Source organism: Neltuma alba, unplaced genomic scaffold (assembly GCF_004799145.2).
Source record: "Neltuma alba isolate B1F8T4 unplaced genomic scaffold, ASM479914v2 tig00012036_pilon, whole genome shotgun sequence".
NCBI lineage: Eukaryota > Viridiplantae > Streptophyta > Magnoliopsida > Fabales > Fabaceae > Neltuma > Neltuma alba.
In genome coordinates, this window is record NW_021636601.1 from 447,465 (window position 1) to 466,424 (window position 18,960).

The 18,960-nt window shown below is 32.5% G+C and overlaps 1 pseudogene; it reads right to left on the reverse strand.

Annotated features, from left to right (window-relative positions):
• Positions 1-635: 635 nt before the first annotated feature.
• LOC114721433 (BRASSINOSTEROID INSENSITIVE 1-associated receptor kinase 1-like) lies at positions 636-18,150 on the reverse strand (annotated as a pseudogene).
• Positions 18,151-18,960: the final 810 nt, after the last annotated feature.

The window sequence follows — 18,960 nt, forward strand, 5'->3', positions numbered from 1 at the left end:
ATCAAAATATATAAAAATAATTGAGTTTGTCAGATTTGCTAGCAAATCTTCTCGGATTTTTATTGATAAAGTTTCATCGTCTCTTTTCACCAACCCACCGGCAATTCACAGCTGGAAACTTTCCACTCTAACTACACATTTTTTTGGTCCACATATCCCTATTTTCCTGGTTTGATTGATCATTATGCCAGGTGCTTTTAATTTTTTATGAATTTTTATTCTTCTCGCTTCAGAAAGACATGAATGATTTTTCAGCCGTGCAAATAAATGTTTGAAAATGTTAGTACTACAATTTTAGAAATAAAATTGTAGCAATTAAAATTGGTTTTAAAATGTTAGAGACTAATTCGTTGAACAAATAAAATTATGATGACTAAGTTTTTATTGAGTTAAAGATGGCATGATGGCTCGAGGCATGTTAGTGTTGTTCATACATATAATCCAAAGTACAAAGTGATGGTCACTTTGTGGACTAGACTCCCAATTATACATTTCTTGCAACAATCAGAACATGATCAGCGGGGGATTTTATGTGGACATACAGCATAATCCAAAAGAAAGAAAAACATTATATGCCCTAACGTTCTTGAGTAGCATCACTTTCAAATACTGAGAAGTATATAAGGTTGAGAAGATCATCTGGGACCTGACGGTTCATCTGGGGATAAATGTGTACGTGAGTCCACAATTAAGATCGGCCAATTAGCAAGGATTCCACTATCTGACGGAAACGTATCGTCTTTCTGCCATTGATTCCAATTTTCAGCCAAGCGATCAACTTCTTCAAGCATCCTTACCACCTCAGACATCTTTGGTCTTCTCATGGCCGAGTTTTGTGTGCATATCATGGCCACCTGAATTAGTTGCTTTGCCACCAATTGAGAATATCCACCCTTCAATTCAGCATTCAATATTGATTTGCTCCATCTAAATAGTGTCTCCCATGTCATTTCTTTAAGAATCTCAATCACCTGGATCCAAATTAAAGCATTGTCATGGAAAGAGGAGGTATGTACTCCATTTGCTCTTCAACTTCAGCGCAATTGACGTTTAAACTAGCAATCTAACTCAACCAAAACAAAAGTTGTACAAGGTAATTAACGGCAAAGAACAGTGCTTTCTTCAATTATTGCGAAAACTTTTGGTTGCGAGAATGGACTTTAGGCAATTGATGCAGTAAAAAAAATTCAAATATTCAGTATGTTTGGCGTTCTTATGCAGTTATGCTGATTACTGAATAACTTTTCGGTCGCAAACCATTTAAGGAGACTAACTGAAATTCAAATATTAAGCACAAGACGTTTTGATTACATAAAACTACCACATATGAATGTTAGTAACATGTTATGAGAAAATATAAAACATACCCAATCAATTAACATGACATCACTATCATCGATATGTCGTGCACCATCGAAAGCCCTCGGTCCAGTTATTAGTTCAAGAAGCATCATACCATAACTAAAAACATCAGACTTCTCCGAAGACATTCCAGTGGAGAGATATTCCGGTGCAATGTGCCCAGTTGAACCAAGCACAGCTATATCTTCGCAGTCCATGGGTTTTGCAAAGCCGAAGTCCCCAAGAACTGCTCCAAAGTACTCATCCAATAATATATTGGCAGCTTTGACATCACGGTGAATGATCTTTGGATCACAATGATCATGCAAATAATTAGCAAGCCCCCTAGCAACTCCCACAGCTATTTTCTTCCGTACAAGCCAATCTAGCGGGGGTGTTGATTCCGGGCGGGCTAAGACATTAGAATGTAAGGATTTCATAATTCATATTTCATTAACAATAAACCAAGATAAACGAACAATGAACGAGTCTGAAATTGAAGTCAATACTAATGTTACCTGAAAAAAGGAAATGCGATAATTCCTTTTATGCCAACCATATGCAGGTTTCGATTATGTAAGTAGGAGCAATCCTAATTAAACTATTCTTCCTAGAAAATAATAATCAAACATTCAAAGTAGAAGAATAAGGATACCTCGTAACCATGATGCCACACTACCGTTAACCATGAAAGTATACACAAGTAACCGTTCAGTTGGCGTCTTGCAAAAGCCAAGCAGCCGCAGCAAATTAGGGTGGACTGCCACGCTCATAATTCGTACTTCTGTTTGAAATTGCAGCTCTCCAACCTGAGCGCCTTACTCTTTAAGTCTTTTCACTGCAACTAGAGACCCATCAGCTAATCGTCCTTTGTAAACCTTACCAGAGCCACCTTTACCCACAATCTCATTGTCATTAAAGTTGTCCATTGCATCTTGCAGCTCACGCAGAGAAAACTTTCTAAGCTGACCATGGTGAACTTCATGGTCCTCCTCAGCTGCCAGTAAAAGGGCAAAGTGATGATATATAAATCAATTATGGCCGTCACATAATTCATCAATCATTATGTATCTCATCTTTTCCATTATTCTTAAACTTACCAGGAACGTCAAAGGAGTAATCTTGTGTTTTCCTCTTCCGGCAATAAGCAAGTGCTCTCGCAAAGACTGTAAACATTAGAGCAGCAGCAAGTAGCAACTCCTCCGACGATAGCGTCAGATCCATCAAATACAAAGATGATTTCCACTACCAGATAAAGAAAAACCATAAAATATTCAACTGCCAAGTGGAGCCTTAAATTTCAGCCAACTTCTTTCCTCTTCCTAAGAAATACTACCTCCAGTCCTAATTATAAGAACTAGTTAACTAATTTGAGAAGATTAAAGAAGTAAGTTGAGTTAGTTATTTGTCCTAACTATGTGTTGTCTTTCCTAAAATATCCTTGCTAATCAAGTGTATTGACTAGAACTATAATTATTAGAAGGACTATCTTAGAAAAAATTGAGTAAATATGAGAGATAAAGTGGATTAGGGTCTTATATTGAGGACCAAAATAAAAATCAAACAGGGTCTTATATTAAGGACCGGAGGTAATAGTTTAATTGATGAACTTTTGTGCTTCTTCCTCGAACTTGATATTCATTATTTATCTGTGTAAATTTTAATGGACTTGACTGTTTTACAAGCCTTCCATAATTTAAATATTGATTCAATTGTGCCGAAATCACGCGTTATGCTTTTGTTAATTGCATTTGGAAATCTTTGATGCTGACAATGAAACTTTTTGAGCTCCTAATTTTTTTTCTTTTGGTGCAAAGTTGAGCAAAAACTCGTTCTAATTTTTTGGATATAAAGAACCGTATATAAATTTTGTCCAAAAACAGTTACAAACACTCATAAACCCAATGCAATACAACCTAAATAATCATGTATATACCAAACAAGTGGAAAAGAAAAAACTATTAATCTTGTGCCTTCAGCCAGAAGCTTTCAGCCAAAATCCATTCATAATATTGAGAAGCAGCTCCACATTTTTTTAGCATCATTTAGTGTCTGACAGTGCTTTAGACAAGATTGCATCGGTTAAGAGGACTCTTGAGCACATCAAAAAGGAAAAAAAGAAAAAAGAAAAAAAAAACAGGTATCCTCTCAAGGATGTATGTGCAATATATTAACCAAACAAATCATATTTTGCTACATTTTAGCACAAATAAATTGTTTGCGAAAATAGTATGACAAAGTTAAAATTAGCTATGACAAATATGCTCAATAGCATGAAGTTCCTACTTTTAGATTAAATCAATAACATGAATTTTCAATCGTCAACAAGTGCTCCCAGGAGAATTGAATTTCTTTAGCTAAATTATTGTCTATGGGTATGTTTTATTTATTGGGCTATACCAATGATCTAGCTATACACACCAAAGAACCAATACTAATATATCTCCTGTTTATATCGTCCTAGATATTTCAGGTTAATTTATCCTCTTTTCCGAATCATTCTCTTATTGATAATTTGAATTCATTAATTATGTTGATATACCTAAGCTTTCAACTTCAACAATTTCTTTTAATTTCCGCTTTTCCCTTGTGAATATTTGAATTAAGACCAAATTGGGTTTAAGTACCCCTTTGGATTAGCCTGTAAAAAATACGTTCGTACTGTCCCTATGGGTGTTTGGGGTAGCTTATAAAAGTTCTACCTTCGGTCTTAAATATAAGACTCCATTTGTAGCCTAGAAACAAGGTCTTATAATAAAAACTGGAAGTAGTATCTCTTAAATCATAATTCAGTAACCCGTGTGGTTTTATTTAATGTTGTTATTATTTTCAAATCGGTTAGTTCACTTCAATATAAATTTCATTGAGATCTTAATGATGCTTGTTAATAAGTCTTTTATCGTTTATTTTAGCAGAGTCAAGTCAATGGCTGACATCGACATAAAAAGTGAAGGCTCCGCGTTTCTTCTTCACAAAAGTTGCTTTGTCGATCCTTCTGATTCATGCATAAGAAACTTAATCACAAATTAAAAACCCTCAATTTTTTTAAAAGTGAAACTTTATACATTTGTTATTAGTTTAAATTTAATGCTGTTGACTCAATTTTAATGATTTATGTTTATTAATCAAATTTTATATTTATAAGTTGATGAGTTTTTTTTTTTGGGGTTAAAATTTACAAGTTGATGAGTTGTATCATTTACAAATCAATTTTTTTGGGGAAAAATAAAAAATTAAATTTATTTCATTCGAACATTCATGAATATACGAGTAGTAGAAGCCAAATAAGTCTAAGCTCTTCTCAGATTTGTATTATGCTCGTCTCTCTGTCACCAACCCAGCATATCACTATTTTGTTTTTGTTTGATTTATTTATGAAACAGTTTTTGGTCATATTTTATGCATCGTTCACATATTTCAATATTATATGTAAAGATCACAAGCATTTCTGTGCAGAAACATATTTAGAAGGCACATACATGTAAAATTATTAAACCATGACTTTTCCTCATTCCTATATATGTATGAATTAAATAAAATTCTTGAGAACACAGGTATTGTCAAGAGTCCAATACACATGCTTGATAATTCTTCTTATGTTGACTCTCTTCTACTTCTTTCATTGTCACGCGAATATAATAGTGTTTCCCATCAAATTTATCGTCTGAGGTGGATATGATGAATATCTGGCTATTTGTTTGTTTTACCTGTAGATTTGTTCCGTTTTGCTTTGATCTAGTCTTAATAATTTGAATCTATCATCCATAATAACACATTTGTATGTTCGCTTCTCCTCCATTTTGCTCACTTTACACAAAATGAAAAAAAAAAAAACGAAATTGTGTTTTGTCACTAACTGTTGTTACAAGTAAAAAGAGTCCAACAAGTTGGCAAAACGTAAGTGAATAGTATTATCTCCTATCCTAATTATAAAAACTAGATAAGGAATTTGTTTTGGTCTTAAATACAATATTTCAATTCATTTTGTCTGCCAATTTATAATTTTGCCCAAAATGTCCTTAGATTGCACATAGTAAGAAAGTTTCTGTCAAAGGGAAGTTACAATACATATAATTAGAAAAAGTATTTCTAGAAAAAAAAAACAACATACATTTATTACAAACAACTAATTTAACTAATTTTTTTAATATTCATAAATTAATTATCTAACTCTTAACAATATATAAAACAGTAGAACGTAACATTGGCTGTCACTATATTGCCAAGGAGATCCAAATTGTCATTTCCCTCATAAGTGGAGGGATTGGCTTACAGCTTAGAGGCCTAGAGCATGACATTGAAGTGGAATTTAAAGAGTTGGCTTCAACCCCTCTTATTATGGGACAAGAAAACATGTTACAAGTAAGCGGCGGCCCCATATAACCCGGCCCAATATAGTATCACTTTCAATGCTTTATATGACCATTCTTCTTTTCTTCCTTCCTTAATTTTTACTATACAAGATAGGCCCCAGTTTAATTATTGATATGAAATAGTTTGTGTGGTTGTTACACATTTTCTATTGTGTATGGATAGCTAAATGTTGATTGGAATGAAGTCAGTGTTACCAATTTATGGATAAGGCTTTTCGTTTCTACTTTTCCACGTCTATAACAACTTCTTTTTCTTGTTTATTTATGTTTTTCTTTTCTTTTTCTTATATTTTTCCGCCCTATGAGCACAGTAAGATTTATATGATCTAAGCTTGTATGAGGAACTGACTTTTCTAATGTGAGAAACTATTTTGACTCAATAAGGTAGTGTTTAAGATGTTTTTTTTGTTGAGAAAATGACTTAAGCTATCAAAAGCCAAATTGAAACCAAAATAACTTTGTGGCTTTTAGTTTTTCTTTAAATTTAAATTTTCTAATAAGTTTATGTCAAATGACCTATTTAATAAAAGCATATCCAAATATAAGTTATACTACACTAATTAAATTTTATTCTAGATTTAGTTTGCAAAAACCAATTAAAATAAAAGTCAATTTTGTCAACATTAATCCAAACAAGCCAATGATTTGAACAACTTAAACTTATAGTTTTCAATTTATAATTTGTAAATTATAAATTTTATTTTTTCGCATACAAATACTTAAAAGGCTATGTTTATTTTATAATTTGTATATTTTTAAAATTATGGAAATAAATTAACATTGAATCTAAACCATCATGTTTTAATTTGAACGGTGGAGTTTTGGGTGATAGGCACGCAAGCGCAGTACATGGGGCAGCTTCTTTTCGTATAAAAATTTTTCATATTCTCTCTATTAAATCCCCAAAGTTTGAGCTGTTTATAAAATTCTTTCTTTTTCATTTTCTTTGTTCCAATAATTTAAACCTCCTCATGAGGAAGGAAGCCAAACACACTGACCCCAATTTTTGCTTTTTTGAGATATAGAAACTACATCCTCCTGTATGAGAGAAGTTGTGGAGAACCATTGAACTAAGAGATTATTGGCAATCACTTTCTTTCTTATTTCTTATTTTCATTCAACTTGAATATAATCTTGTATTTTGTTAGAAACTTCAATTGTAAGCTTGATTTCTCATTTTCTTTATTGATTTATCACTTTTATATTAATAAAATAACCATTAAAAATCTTATTCTGTGCTCCTATTTGTTTTTGTTTTAATCGATCACCATATATATATATATGTATATGTATGTATATTTTAATCAGATGACCATTGACAAGTATATATTTTGTTCAAAACTGGTTATTGAATAAAATGAAAGGAAATGTATACCAACCAATTTGAAGCTGGCTTTGAGAAGGAAAAAAAAAAATTCCAATTGGCCCGTCAAGCTATATTTTTAATTCTTGAAATGTAATCGACAACAACAATCAAGATAATAGATGTACTTCGACCAAAAATGACAAAATCGGAATGGAAAAGTTTAGCTGTCCACTTTCTCGTGTTTCACGTATTTGGTTAAAAATCATTGATAAAGATACTTTCTAAGTCTGAAATTAAATATAATATTTGAAAGTTATAATAAAAATCTAATTTAATCACCCGCTATTTTGATGAGTCTAAATACGTGTCAAGAAATAATAATACGGCCATAAATTAATGACAAATTTTGACGAATATTTCTCCTCGTATATTCATGTTGTGGTAAATGACTCATGCATGAGAAGCTTTGTTTGTCTTGCCATGTACTACCTCCTCTCCTTAATATAAAAGCCAACAGACCAATTTGAATAGTATAAAAAAATTAGTTAAGTTAATTATTTATGATAAATACATCTTGTCTTTTCTTAAATATCCTTACTAATCATGTATATTAGCTAGAACTATCATTTGATGAAATATTTAACATGTACAACTACTATAAGGACTACTTTAAAAAATTAAATAAATATAAGAGATAAAATATATTAAAATCTTACATTTAATATCAAACTGAATGTCAAACTAGTTCTTTTTGTATTGAAGACAGGAGGTAGTAGGTTAATAACCCCATTCGATCAAACTAAGTAGATATATTCTGACAATCTTTAGACCAATGGAGGCTATTGATGGTCCCATCAATTCTGCAATAGCTAGAGAAATATTAGTGAAAATTATGAAGGTAAGTTAATATTTGGCACACTCGTTTGATGCTTCCTGATTACTCTTTGTGTAACTTGTTAGCTCAGAATATAGTGACAGGAATATTAAACCAGGTATTTTCAACTAAATATCTCTTCGTGGTGGTTGCTAAATATTTCTAACTAAAAAAAATACTCCTTTCGTTCCTATATATCAGTTTCAAATAGCCAAATCACATTTAACAAATTAATAGTTAAAATTAGTTAAACATAATAACAAGGCTAGAAATGTATTTTTTTTTCAAATTTATCCTTATTTATTAAGAGAGTAAATGAGAGAGGTAATAAATGAAAAAATAATGAAAGATAATATAGGGGGATAATATTAATGTGAGAGAGCGAGAAAGTACTAAATACAGTTAATTAAGAGAAAAATAAAAAAATAAAGTAATAAATGCTTAGAAAAACTCAAAAATGAAGTTTATATTTTAGATCAAACTTCTCTCCAAAAGTAAGCTTATATATTGGACTGGAGGGAGTAATTGAAAAATATTAGTTTTCTATTGTAGCATTCCAAATTTTAAGACTGTGAAAAATAGGCTATTTTGAGGATGAGAGCCTCAAAATTAGTTTATTGAAAAAAAAAACCTATTTTCGAGTAAAATCTTAAGAAGATAAAGGAGACAAATAAGTATTAAAATTATTTAATGCCTCAGAAAATTTGGAAAAATATTATTAAATATTATTTTGAGCATTTAGAAGTTTATGAAGACATTTAATTCTCCAAATATGACTCAAGTCAATTTTTGGAGTTAAAGAGGCTTATTTTTGTAGAAATTCAAGGAAAAATAATTAGAGGTTTGTATTTGAGCTAAAATTTTTAGAATGATTATTTTATGAGGTAAAGAAGATAATTGGGCATAAAATCCTTAAAATTAGTTAAGTATTAATTTATAGAATTATGTCCTATTTTCTTGAAAAATTTAAGAAAAATAGTTCTGAGTTAATTTTTGACCCTAAGGTTTTAGAGGACTTATCTCATGGGCCAAAGGAGATAATGGAGAAAGAAAACCCAAATATGGCTTAAATAATTTTAAAGCTTATTTTTGGAGTTAAAGAGGCCTATTTTCCTAGAAATTCAAGAAAAAATAGTTAGAGGTTTATATTTGAGCTGAAAATTTTAGGATAATTATTTTATGAGGTAAAAAAGACAATTGAGACATAAAATCCTCAAAATTAGTTAAGAATTAATTTATGAAATTAAATCTTATTTTTTAAAATAATTTAACAAAAATAGTTCTGAGTTAATTTTTGACCCAAAACTTTTAGAAGACTTATCTTATGGGCCAAATGAGATAATGGAGAAAGAAAATCTATATAAAATATTATGGATTAATTTTTGGAATTGTTTGATAATCTAAGAAAATTAGGTGAAGGATGAAATTGAAAACAAGAAAAATTTAGAAGGGCAAATTGGACCAAGAAAATTGCCACACGCAATCACCACACGTGGTCCTCCATCAAATAACCTTCAGAAGTTTCTCTCCTTCCTCATTTTCCATCTGCAGCTCGAGAGAAACAAAGGGAGAGAACGAGAGAAAGTGAAAGAGACCGAGAAGGGAGAAGATGGTGATCAGAGGGGATTTTTGCACATGTAAACCGATTAATAAGTCAAGATGAGGCCCTCAAATCTTCTTCCATCTTTGTTTTCTGTGATCGCTGTTACTTTGTGGAGTTTTGTGGGGCACTGAGTGACTAAAAGTTGAGGTTACGTGAAAGAAAGCAACAATAAACCTAAGAGAAAGATTGATGGGTGAAGCTCGGGGCATATATGAGTAAATTTTGCTCTCGCATGTGTGTGGATGGTCTTGCATGTGTGCTTGTTGCTCTGGTTTGGGTTGGCGGAAAGAGGGACTACATTTTATAGTGATGAATGGCATCAGGTTCGTGTAGAATGAAAGGGAAGTTACATGATCCATCTGTGTGTGTGTGTGTGTATGAGGTTATGTTCGACATGGCTTTGTGCAGTGATGAATTTCACATCTCATGTTCTGTTATTAATTAAATGTCATTTGGCCCCTTTTCTTGGTTGTGAGGTACCAAATTCCGGAAAGAACGGAGGAAAGAAGTGATATACTCATCCGGTCCTTAATATAAGACTCAATTATTGAATTGGTTTTGGTTCTAAATATAAGACACGTTTCTCATATTTATCAATTTTCTCTAAATTACCCTTATGGATACTCCCTCAACCATAATCAAGTAGAAAAGGGAGAGGGGGTATTAAGAAAGATGATTATGGTATTTTAGAAAAAACGTGTCATATTTCTTATAATTAACTAACTTACCTAACTTCCTTAATCTAATCAAATTAGCTAAATGGGTTTTATATTAAAGACCGAAGGAGTATATATATATATATATATAGGGTTAATATCTTTGGTCCCTCAAGTTTTCTCTCATTTTTTTAGTTCCCAAGTTTCAAACTATAGGTTTTGGTTCCTCAAAGGTCAAAATGGTCTAAATTTTTATTGGATTATAGGAACCAATATTTGAAAGAAAGTATTGTGTAGAATATAAAGTTTGTAGCCGTTAATTGGGAAGGTTTGTTTAAGATTTCAATATTATAGCACTAAATGATTGTGAGTTAATATTAAAGTTGGAGAAACTCCAGATTTTTAGAGGAAAGTTAAATAATGGTTTTTAAGGGTCTAGACTGTTCAGGCCAGGGTCAATAGTTAATATGAAGGCTTGAAACTTGAATTAATCTTACTGCTTGTCCTACTAAAGATCTAGCAACCATGCTAGAAGTTTAAACCATGGTTAGGAACTCCAAATCATGCTCATATTCTCAATGATATAAGAAGCATATAGATGATTGAGGATATGCAGATTATTATTATATTATAATTGAGTCTAACAAAGATGTTAATTTGGATAAAAGCCAAAGAGCTTAATTCTAGAGTTAATAGTCAAGGTAATTAAACTACGTAAATATAGATATATCTATGTGCGTCTTTCGTCTTATGGGCATCAAGAGAAAGATGATAAAAATGGTTTAACAAATTTAGAAAGGAAATGACATGAAAGTAAGTTAAAGTTATGAAGCAAGAACAAAGCAAAAGGCCCAACTTGTTAAAGTAAAGATTGGGATAATGAGAAAGGTCGCCATGTTATTGCGATATACACACACACAGAGACACAATACGTTGGACATGAAGATTGAGAAGGGGAAGACATTTCAAATGTCTTTAAACATAAATATTATTACGATGGGATTTCCTGCCCAATAGGTGAAGCAAGACGTTCACACGAGGTAGCAACCCTCGTTGTGATATGGCATTTGCAATAATGTTATTGACTACTTCATGATCACTGGTAGCAAAATAAAATTAAAATTAGATTGAAATTAATAGAAATAAGGGTTAAAAAAAAGGTATATTATATATTCACATATATAAGAATTGTCCAATTCCTATATAATTTGATTAACCAAAAACTCATACTTTCATTAAGAATAATTTTTCTTATATATATCTTTTGCTAGAACTATTCAAGCATATAAATAATTGCTAAATAAAAATGAACTTTTTTCTACAGAAAAAATCTTCGCAAATAGTAAATCTCGAACTGCGTACGCACTTCATTCTGGCTCACTCCATGGAAGAAAGGCAACGCAGTTTTGGGATCCGACATCATATTCATCAGTTTCTCAAGACATATATACGTCGGACTTAACGAACTCTGGTGCGATACCACCACAACAAGACCTTTCTATCATATCCCATGTGGACACCTTGACATGTCATCAATCAAAATTTTGAATCCAGCATCCCTTAAAATATTCTCAAGGTGGGTTCTTACAGCATCTTCAATATCATTGAACAAAGTTAAGAAGACGTCATATTCGAATGTCAATCTGGGTAGAGAGGATGAAAAGGCGAAAGAAGACATGAATTGATTGAAGGAGAGGAAGATATGAAGACTTGGGTGAATGATCGGTCCTTCAAATAACTTCGGTAATATGGTGGTAGACTGGTAGGTGCAACCTTCTTCCTTGGCAGCTAAGCACGCTTCATGCTATCCATTATTTCTTAGGGAAAATTATAATGAAGGATCTGCGTAAGGGAATATTTATTGCTGCTGACGATAAAAATTGTGATTGTATTTATTGAAGCCCAACACCAAGCAACACAAAGCCCAAATCTAATGGGCTCGCAATTGGACTTTTGTCATTCTGGATCTTTCTGTTCTGTCCATATTTCTTAATTCCTTTTGTATCACATTCAATAATTTGAAACTCGGACCGAACTAGACAGTCAGACTGATTTGACCGTTGGCCATTAATCACTGCAGTTCATTTCAATTGGTTCGCTCACTTTATCATTTGAACCATTTCTAGCTGCTTCCAGCTGTCATTTAGACTAGAAGCCAGTATTAACCCGTGAGCCAGGACAGTTTTGTAAAAACCGAACAGTCCAATTGTTTCACACTGATGTTTGAAAAAAAATAATCGTTTATAGTATCTAACTCATCACGCCCAGTCAAGATTTGTGTTTGACATGCGTAAGAGAAGAATACCGGAGAAGAGAAAAGAAGAGGACAAAGAACTTATCAGAAGAAAAAAAAATCTAACTATAGGATCAAAACTTACATTATCAAAGAGAATAAGAGAAAAAATTTCATCAAAATTAGAACTTAACTCTGGAAAGACATGCTCGTTGACGCAAAGAAAAGTAGAAGAAAGACTGGGTCTTCAAGAAGAATTGTCAAAACCATCGTTCTGCAGAAGCCATCTCCTGTTTTGATTTTTGAGTAGCACCCGATGCACCCTTGGTAAGTGGAACTTGAAAAGAGAGCAACTCCTTGCTTGTGAGGGTTAAAAACCCCTTTGACATGCATTAGCTGTAGTAAAATGATTTTGAAAAAAATTAACTATTTTATGCTAAAATGTCTGAAAATGAAAATTTTATACTATTATAATAATATATTTAAAAGGTATTGACAGCTGTAAATTAATTTATTTTGTTAACCATCTGTTAGAGCTTGCTAGTATTTAGTTAAACTTAGATGTCCCACTTAATGACATGTGTATATATATGTGTTATAGTATTATTTTTAATAGTAATAGTAACATTCTGCAAAAAGGAAATTCTTTAATTACCTTACTTCGTTTTGCTTTGGTCTCCGTTGTGGTACTAAAATTTATTTTAATAATTTCATTGTTTTAGGTGTTGAGAGTTGGAATTGATATTGTTACATTACTACAAAAAAACATATATTTTGTAACGGTTAAAATATGACGTTTTTAGCGATTTTAACCGCAACAAATAATACTTGTAACGGTTAGACAAACCACTAGAAAATCAAGTGCAAGAAACAGATTTCTAGTGGTTATAAGAACCGCTACACAGTATGGTCAAAACCCCAGAAACTTTCTAGCGTTAAAATAACCGCTAGAAAAAACAAGAAGTCCCACGGAAATGAGATGAAATTTGTAGCGATTAGAAACCGCTAGAAATTATCGAAAATTTGTTGTGGTTTATTAACCACTAGAAAGTTGTGAGCGAAATTTCATTTTACCGGGAAACAAAAATTTTCATTTTAGCGCCAAAAATTTCTAGCGGTTTATAACCCCTAGAGAGTTTGGAGGAAATCAAATTTTGTCAGGAAACAAAATTTTGAAATTGGTGCCAATAATTTCTGGCGGTTAGGAACCGTTAGAAATGTGGCGTAAATTTAAATTTTATGAAATTTATCCCTCTTTTTGTCAGTTTCTAGCGGTTTCCAAACCGCTAGAAAGTTTATTCCAGACGAAAAAAATAAATTGAGATGTTTGATTATTAAAAAATATAATATTATAAATTTAAAAACCATTAAGTATATTATATTAGAGAATTTTTGTTAATATGTATATTTACCAATGTATTACATGTTATATATTTGAATTTTGTGATAAATAATAAGTATTAAATCATGATTATGTCAAATGAAGTGAATTTAATTTAATAAGATAGATGAATTGGAGATGAGATAGTTTATAATATTGAATCTAAACTGTTATGTTGAGAAGTGCTTGAATCAGTTCAAGAGGATATGACAAATGTGAAGAAGAAAAATCTGACAGAAAAAAAAAATAAATATGTTAGTAAATTATAAATAAAGACAAATAAAAGATATTAAGACTTATAAAATGAAAATCACCTTACCATAAGAGAAAAAAAACTGCCATATCATAGAGTAAGAAAAAAGAGAGAATTATAAAGAAGAAGGAGAGAGGAAGGAAAAGAGATGGGGTAAATGAATGAGGCGGTGATGTGGTATTTATAGTGATCAGCGAGATATTTATAGCGGTTTTTTTTGCAGTGTTTTAATTAATTTTCTAGCAGCCTTGCATTTTCTAGCGTATAATATAACCGCTAGTTTTTGTAGCGGTTTTATATTTTGTAGCGGTTATATAATCGCTACAAATTATAATTTTTTTACTTTTTAAAAAACTGAACCAATTTTAATTTATACATATTTATTTATGAAAAAAAAAATTTTGAATGATAAAAATTTTTGAAACTACTATTCTTGATCATCATCCTGCCTAAAAGGAGATATTAAAAAAATTATGTTTGAATTATAATATATTTAGAAAAAAATTAGTAATTAGTAGTTAATTATTTAAATAATTTAAGAAAAGACATATACCTGATAATTGCCAAATTATTGTCTCCTTGAGGAAAAAAGGTTTCAAAGTTCATGGGTTAGAAGGATTCGCTGTCGTAAGTAATGTCACCATCACCTATATCATAAAGATCCTGTGGCTTGAGGTGAACGACCATATTCCAGTTTTTATGTTTCTTGTCCTCGACATAGTAAACCTGGTGTGCTTCAGAGGCAAGAATATATGGCTCATCATCTTCAAATTCCCTCGTATGAATAAGTCTAGAGACATTAACAGAGGTGATGCCCAAGTGGTCAGTAGTGAGTCCCCATGAAGTTGTCGTATTTGCCTAGTAGCACTTGAACAGAGTTACGATGAAAAGCTAGTAACATAACTCAATGATGTCAATTAGCTTTCCATAGCAAGTGACACCTCCAAAGCACATATCGCCGTCACTGCTGCTAGCATAACATCTCGTCTTGAATGTCCCGCAAACTCCAAAGTTTTGTGTGAGCAATCCATGATCACGTCCAACCGTACAGAACTTGAAGCCATTGACATTATACGCGATAAACCTTCGTGCATGGTCTAACATACTGAGGGAAAGAGTTTTGAATTCATCTGTGTATGGACTATTGTCATTACGTATTCGACGTGTAAACCAACCGAGAAACTCTTTGTGGACTCTTTTATCAATGTCAGCAGAACGCGCATGCCCCTGTAGCTACCGCCTGAGGTAACTTCTAAACTCACTACAGTGAAGTGTAATTTGTTAGAAGAGTCAATGAGAAACAAAAATAAAATGTAAAAGTTAGTGAGCTTATATAATACTTACTGCATGAAAGGTTCAACTTGGCTGCAATTTATCAAAACATGTCTGTGTGCCTGGAGTTTCTCTATGGGAGTTAGTCTGAAGAATTTATATCCTCCAACTGGTTTCCCAACAGGAGGAAATAAAGTCAACATAGAAGGACTAGGAGGAGAATTATCTACACGATGCGGACAGTTAAAAGATGTCTCCATGTCATCAAAGTACCTTGAACAGAAAGTTAGGACCTCATCTCCAGAATAACCTTATGCTATTGACCCCTTAGGCCATGCCTTATTCCTAACATATGATTTTAATTTTCCTAAGTACCTGCAGGTTAATATCCCATTAATAATTGCGAGCAAATGAAATAACAATGTGAAATTTAAAGAGGCGGGAATAAAAGATAATCTAGTACCTCTCTATAGTATACATCTATTGATAGTGAACTGGGCCAGCAACCTTTGCTTCTCGAACAAGGTGGACAATCAAGTGAACCATAACAGTGAAGAATGATGGAGGAAATATCATCTCCAAGTGATAAAGTGTAAGAATTATTTTATTTTGTAGCTGATCAAACTCTTCTGCTATCAAGACCTTTGCACACAACTTCTTGAAAAATGAACACAATTCCACCAAAACCATTGATACATCAGAAGGAAGTGTGTTTCTCAAAGCCAATGGAAGTAACTGTTGCATAAGAACATGGGAGTCATGAATTTTTGACCCAGTAACCTTTCGAGTCTACAGATCAATACACCTTGAGATGTTGCTAGAATATCTATCGGGTACTTTTATGTTCTTCAATGTTGAAAGGAAGATATCCTTATTCTGCTTTGTCAAGGTGAATTTAACTGGTTGAAACTTTTCATTTTTATCAGGCCAAGCCTCTTCACGAATTCCCCACGCCTGTAAATCTTTTCTAGTTGTGAGATGGTCTTTGGACTTTCTAGCTTTATTGAGCAATGTATATAGCACATTATCGCACACATTTTTTTCAATGTGCATAACATCCATACTGTATCGTGGCAAATTAGATTCCTAATAAGGAAGAGTGAAAAATATGCTTCTCTTCCGCCATTGCATAGGTTGCGCATCAGATGTCATACGAGACCGTCGTCCCAGTCGTTCGGGATCCAAATTCTTGCCAAACTCAACATCAACATCTTCTAACTGCCGCAAAATATCCACACCACACAAAGTAACAGGAGTATCTCTCTTCTCCTGTTTTCTATCAAATCAAATCCGTTGCAATCTAAATCTGTTCTTGGAATTGAGGAACTGTTGATATCCTATGAAGCACTACTTGCGATTGTGTGGAAGGTGACATAATATGGCATCAAAATTGCACTCAGGACAGGCCAACCCAGTATGCACGTTCTAGCCAGACAAAGTTTCCAAACTGGAAAAATCACTTATTGTCCACATCAAGGCTGCACAGAGATTGAATAGTTGCTTGTCATATGAGTCATATGTCTCAACACCATTCGTTCACAGGTCGATCAATTCGTGTATCAACGGTTGCAAGTATATGTCTATATCATTTCCCGGTGCTTTCTTGCCAAGAATGACCATGGAAAGTAAAAAGGAGCTCTACTTTATGCACATCCAAGGTGGTAGATTGTATGGAATTAACACCACCACCCAGATACTGTAACTTGTGCTCATATTTCCGAAGAGATTAAAACCATCAGTTGCCAATGCAAGACATACATTTATAGGATCACTGGAAAAGTCTAGAAATTTTGCATCAAATGTTTTCAACACCTCTGAATTTCATGGTTTCCTTAACCTGTCGTCTGGATTTTCCTCAGTCATATGCCACCTCATGTGCTGAGCCATTTTTGATGACATATATATTATTTGCAACCACGGTTTCAAAAGAAAGTATCTAAGGAAATAATGTATTAAAAATTTCAAATATCGAATATTTAGAGATGGAACGAGTAACACATTATAATCAATTGTATTGAGAATTTCAAATATCGAATATTTAGAGACGGAACAAGTAACACATTATAATCAATTGTACCTGAGAATTTTGGCTGGTTTCTTCTTCTGCTTTTCCCCTTTCGTACCGACCTATAGTTAGAAGTCTTACATCTCATACAAATCTCTTTGTTTGCATCATCTCCCCAGTACAACATACAGTCATTTGGGCATGCATCTATCTTCTTGTAGTTCAAGCCAAGCTTGTTAATAATCTTCTTTGCTTCATAAAAAGATGGAGAGAATTCATCTTGAGGGAAAGCATCTCCTAGTAATTCCAATAGCATGGACATCGCCTTGTCAGTCATACCACACAAGCATTTGATATGATACAACCTTACCAAGAACGACAACTTAGAATACTTTGTGCATCTAGAATAAAGAGGCTTATCAGTTTCGCTCATGAGGTTAAAAAATTCCCAAGCAGTTTCATTTCTAAGAAACTCCAGTTGAGGCCCCTCTACTTTATCCTCGTTGGGATCCTCACTTTCATGAATGCCAAAAGCATCACGCATAGCATTGTTCACGGCATCAGCTTCTTCCACTTGAACTCCCATCCGTAAAACTACTGGAACTGACTCAGCAACTATATCTGGTTGTTCCCCATGTAGTTGCCAAAATACATACTCTCACGGGAAGAGCTTAAAGATCAAATGTTCTCTAACAATATCTCTGGGATGCCACTTCTTGAAATTACATTTAGGAGATAGACACTGAATCTTACCGTTTATGGCGGCATTAGCGAAAGCAAAATCCAAAAAATAGTTTAGACCAGCCAAGTATTGCAGAGTAGACCAGTGCAGGGTGATCCACAACCTATCCATCACTAATGTTGCTCAAATTTCGTGAATATATGACAAAGAAAGCTCAAAGAGAAGTTAAAATAAATTTCAGATGGAGTTTTTCAACTTATATAGGAGGCTGCCAACGGATAGATAACGGTCAAATTTTTATAGCGGTTCTAAACCGCTAGAAATTTTTAGTGTTTAAAATTTTTTTTAGCAGTTTTAACATATAGAAATTTGAATTCAGAAGCATTTTCTAGCAGTTATAGATTTTCTAGTGGTTTATAACAGCTAGAAATTTCGAGCCAGGAGGAAAATTTGAATTTGCCAACGATTATTCATTTTCTAGTGGTTTCTAACCGCTAGAAATGTTTTTGCCAATGGTTATTAATGTTCTAGTGGTTTACAACTGCTAAAAAGTTCAAGGGAGGATGGAAATTTGAATTTCACTGTAACGGTGTGACTTTTCTAGCTGTTATTAACCGCTAGAAATTGTTAACATTTTCCCAGGTTTTTTAGCAGTTTATAATCGCAAGAAAGTGTCAGTTAGAATAAATTGATATTTATTAAATTAAATTTTACAAAAATAATAAAATAATAAATAGGTATTAGAAGGTATAAATAATATATGTATGCATAAAATTAAAAAAAACTCCATGATATGTTAAATATTAAATTACATATTACAAGAAAGAATTTTAATGTTAAATTAAAGGATATATGTTTAGCCTGTTTTATATAGTGCAACAATATATTAATTAATACTTGATATAAATAAATAATAAAAGTAAACAAATAAACATAAAATTTAAATAAATATCCACATAAAACATAAGATAATAAAATCCA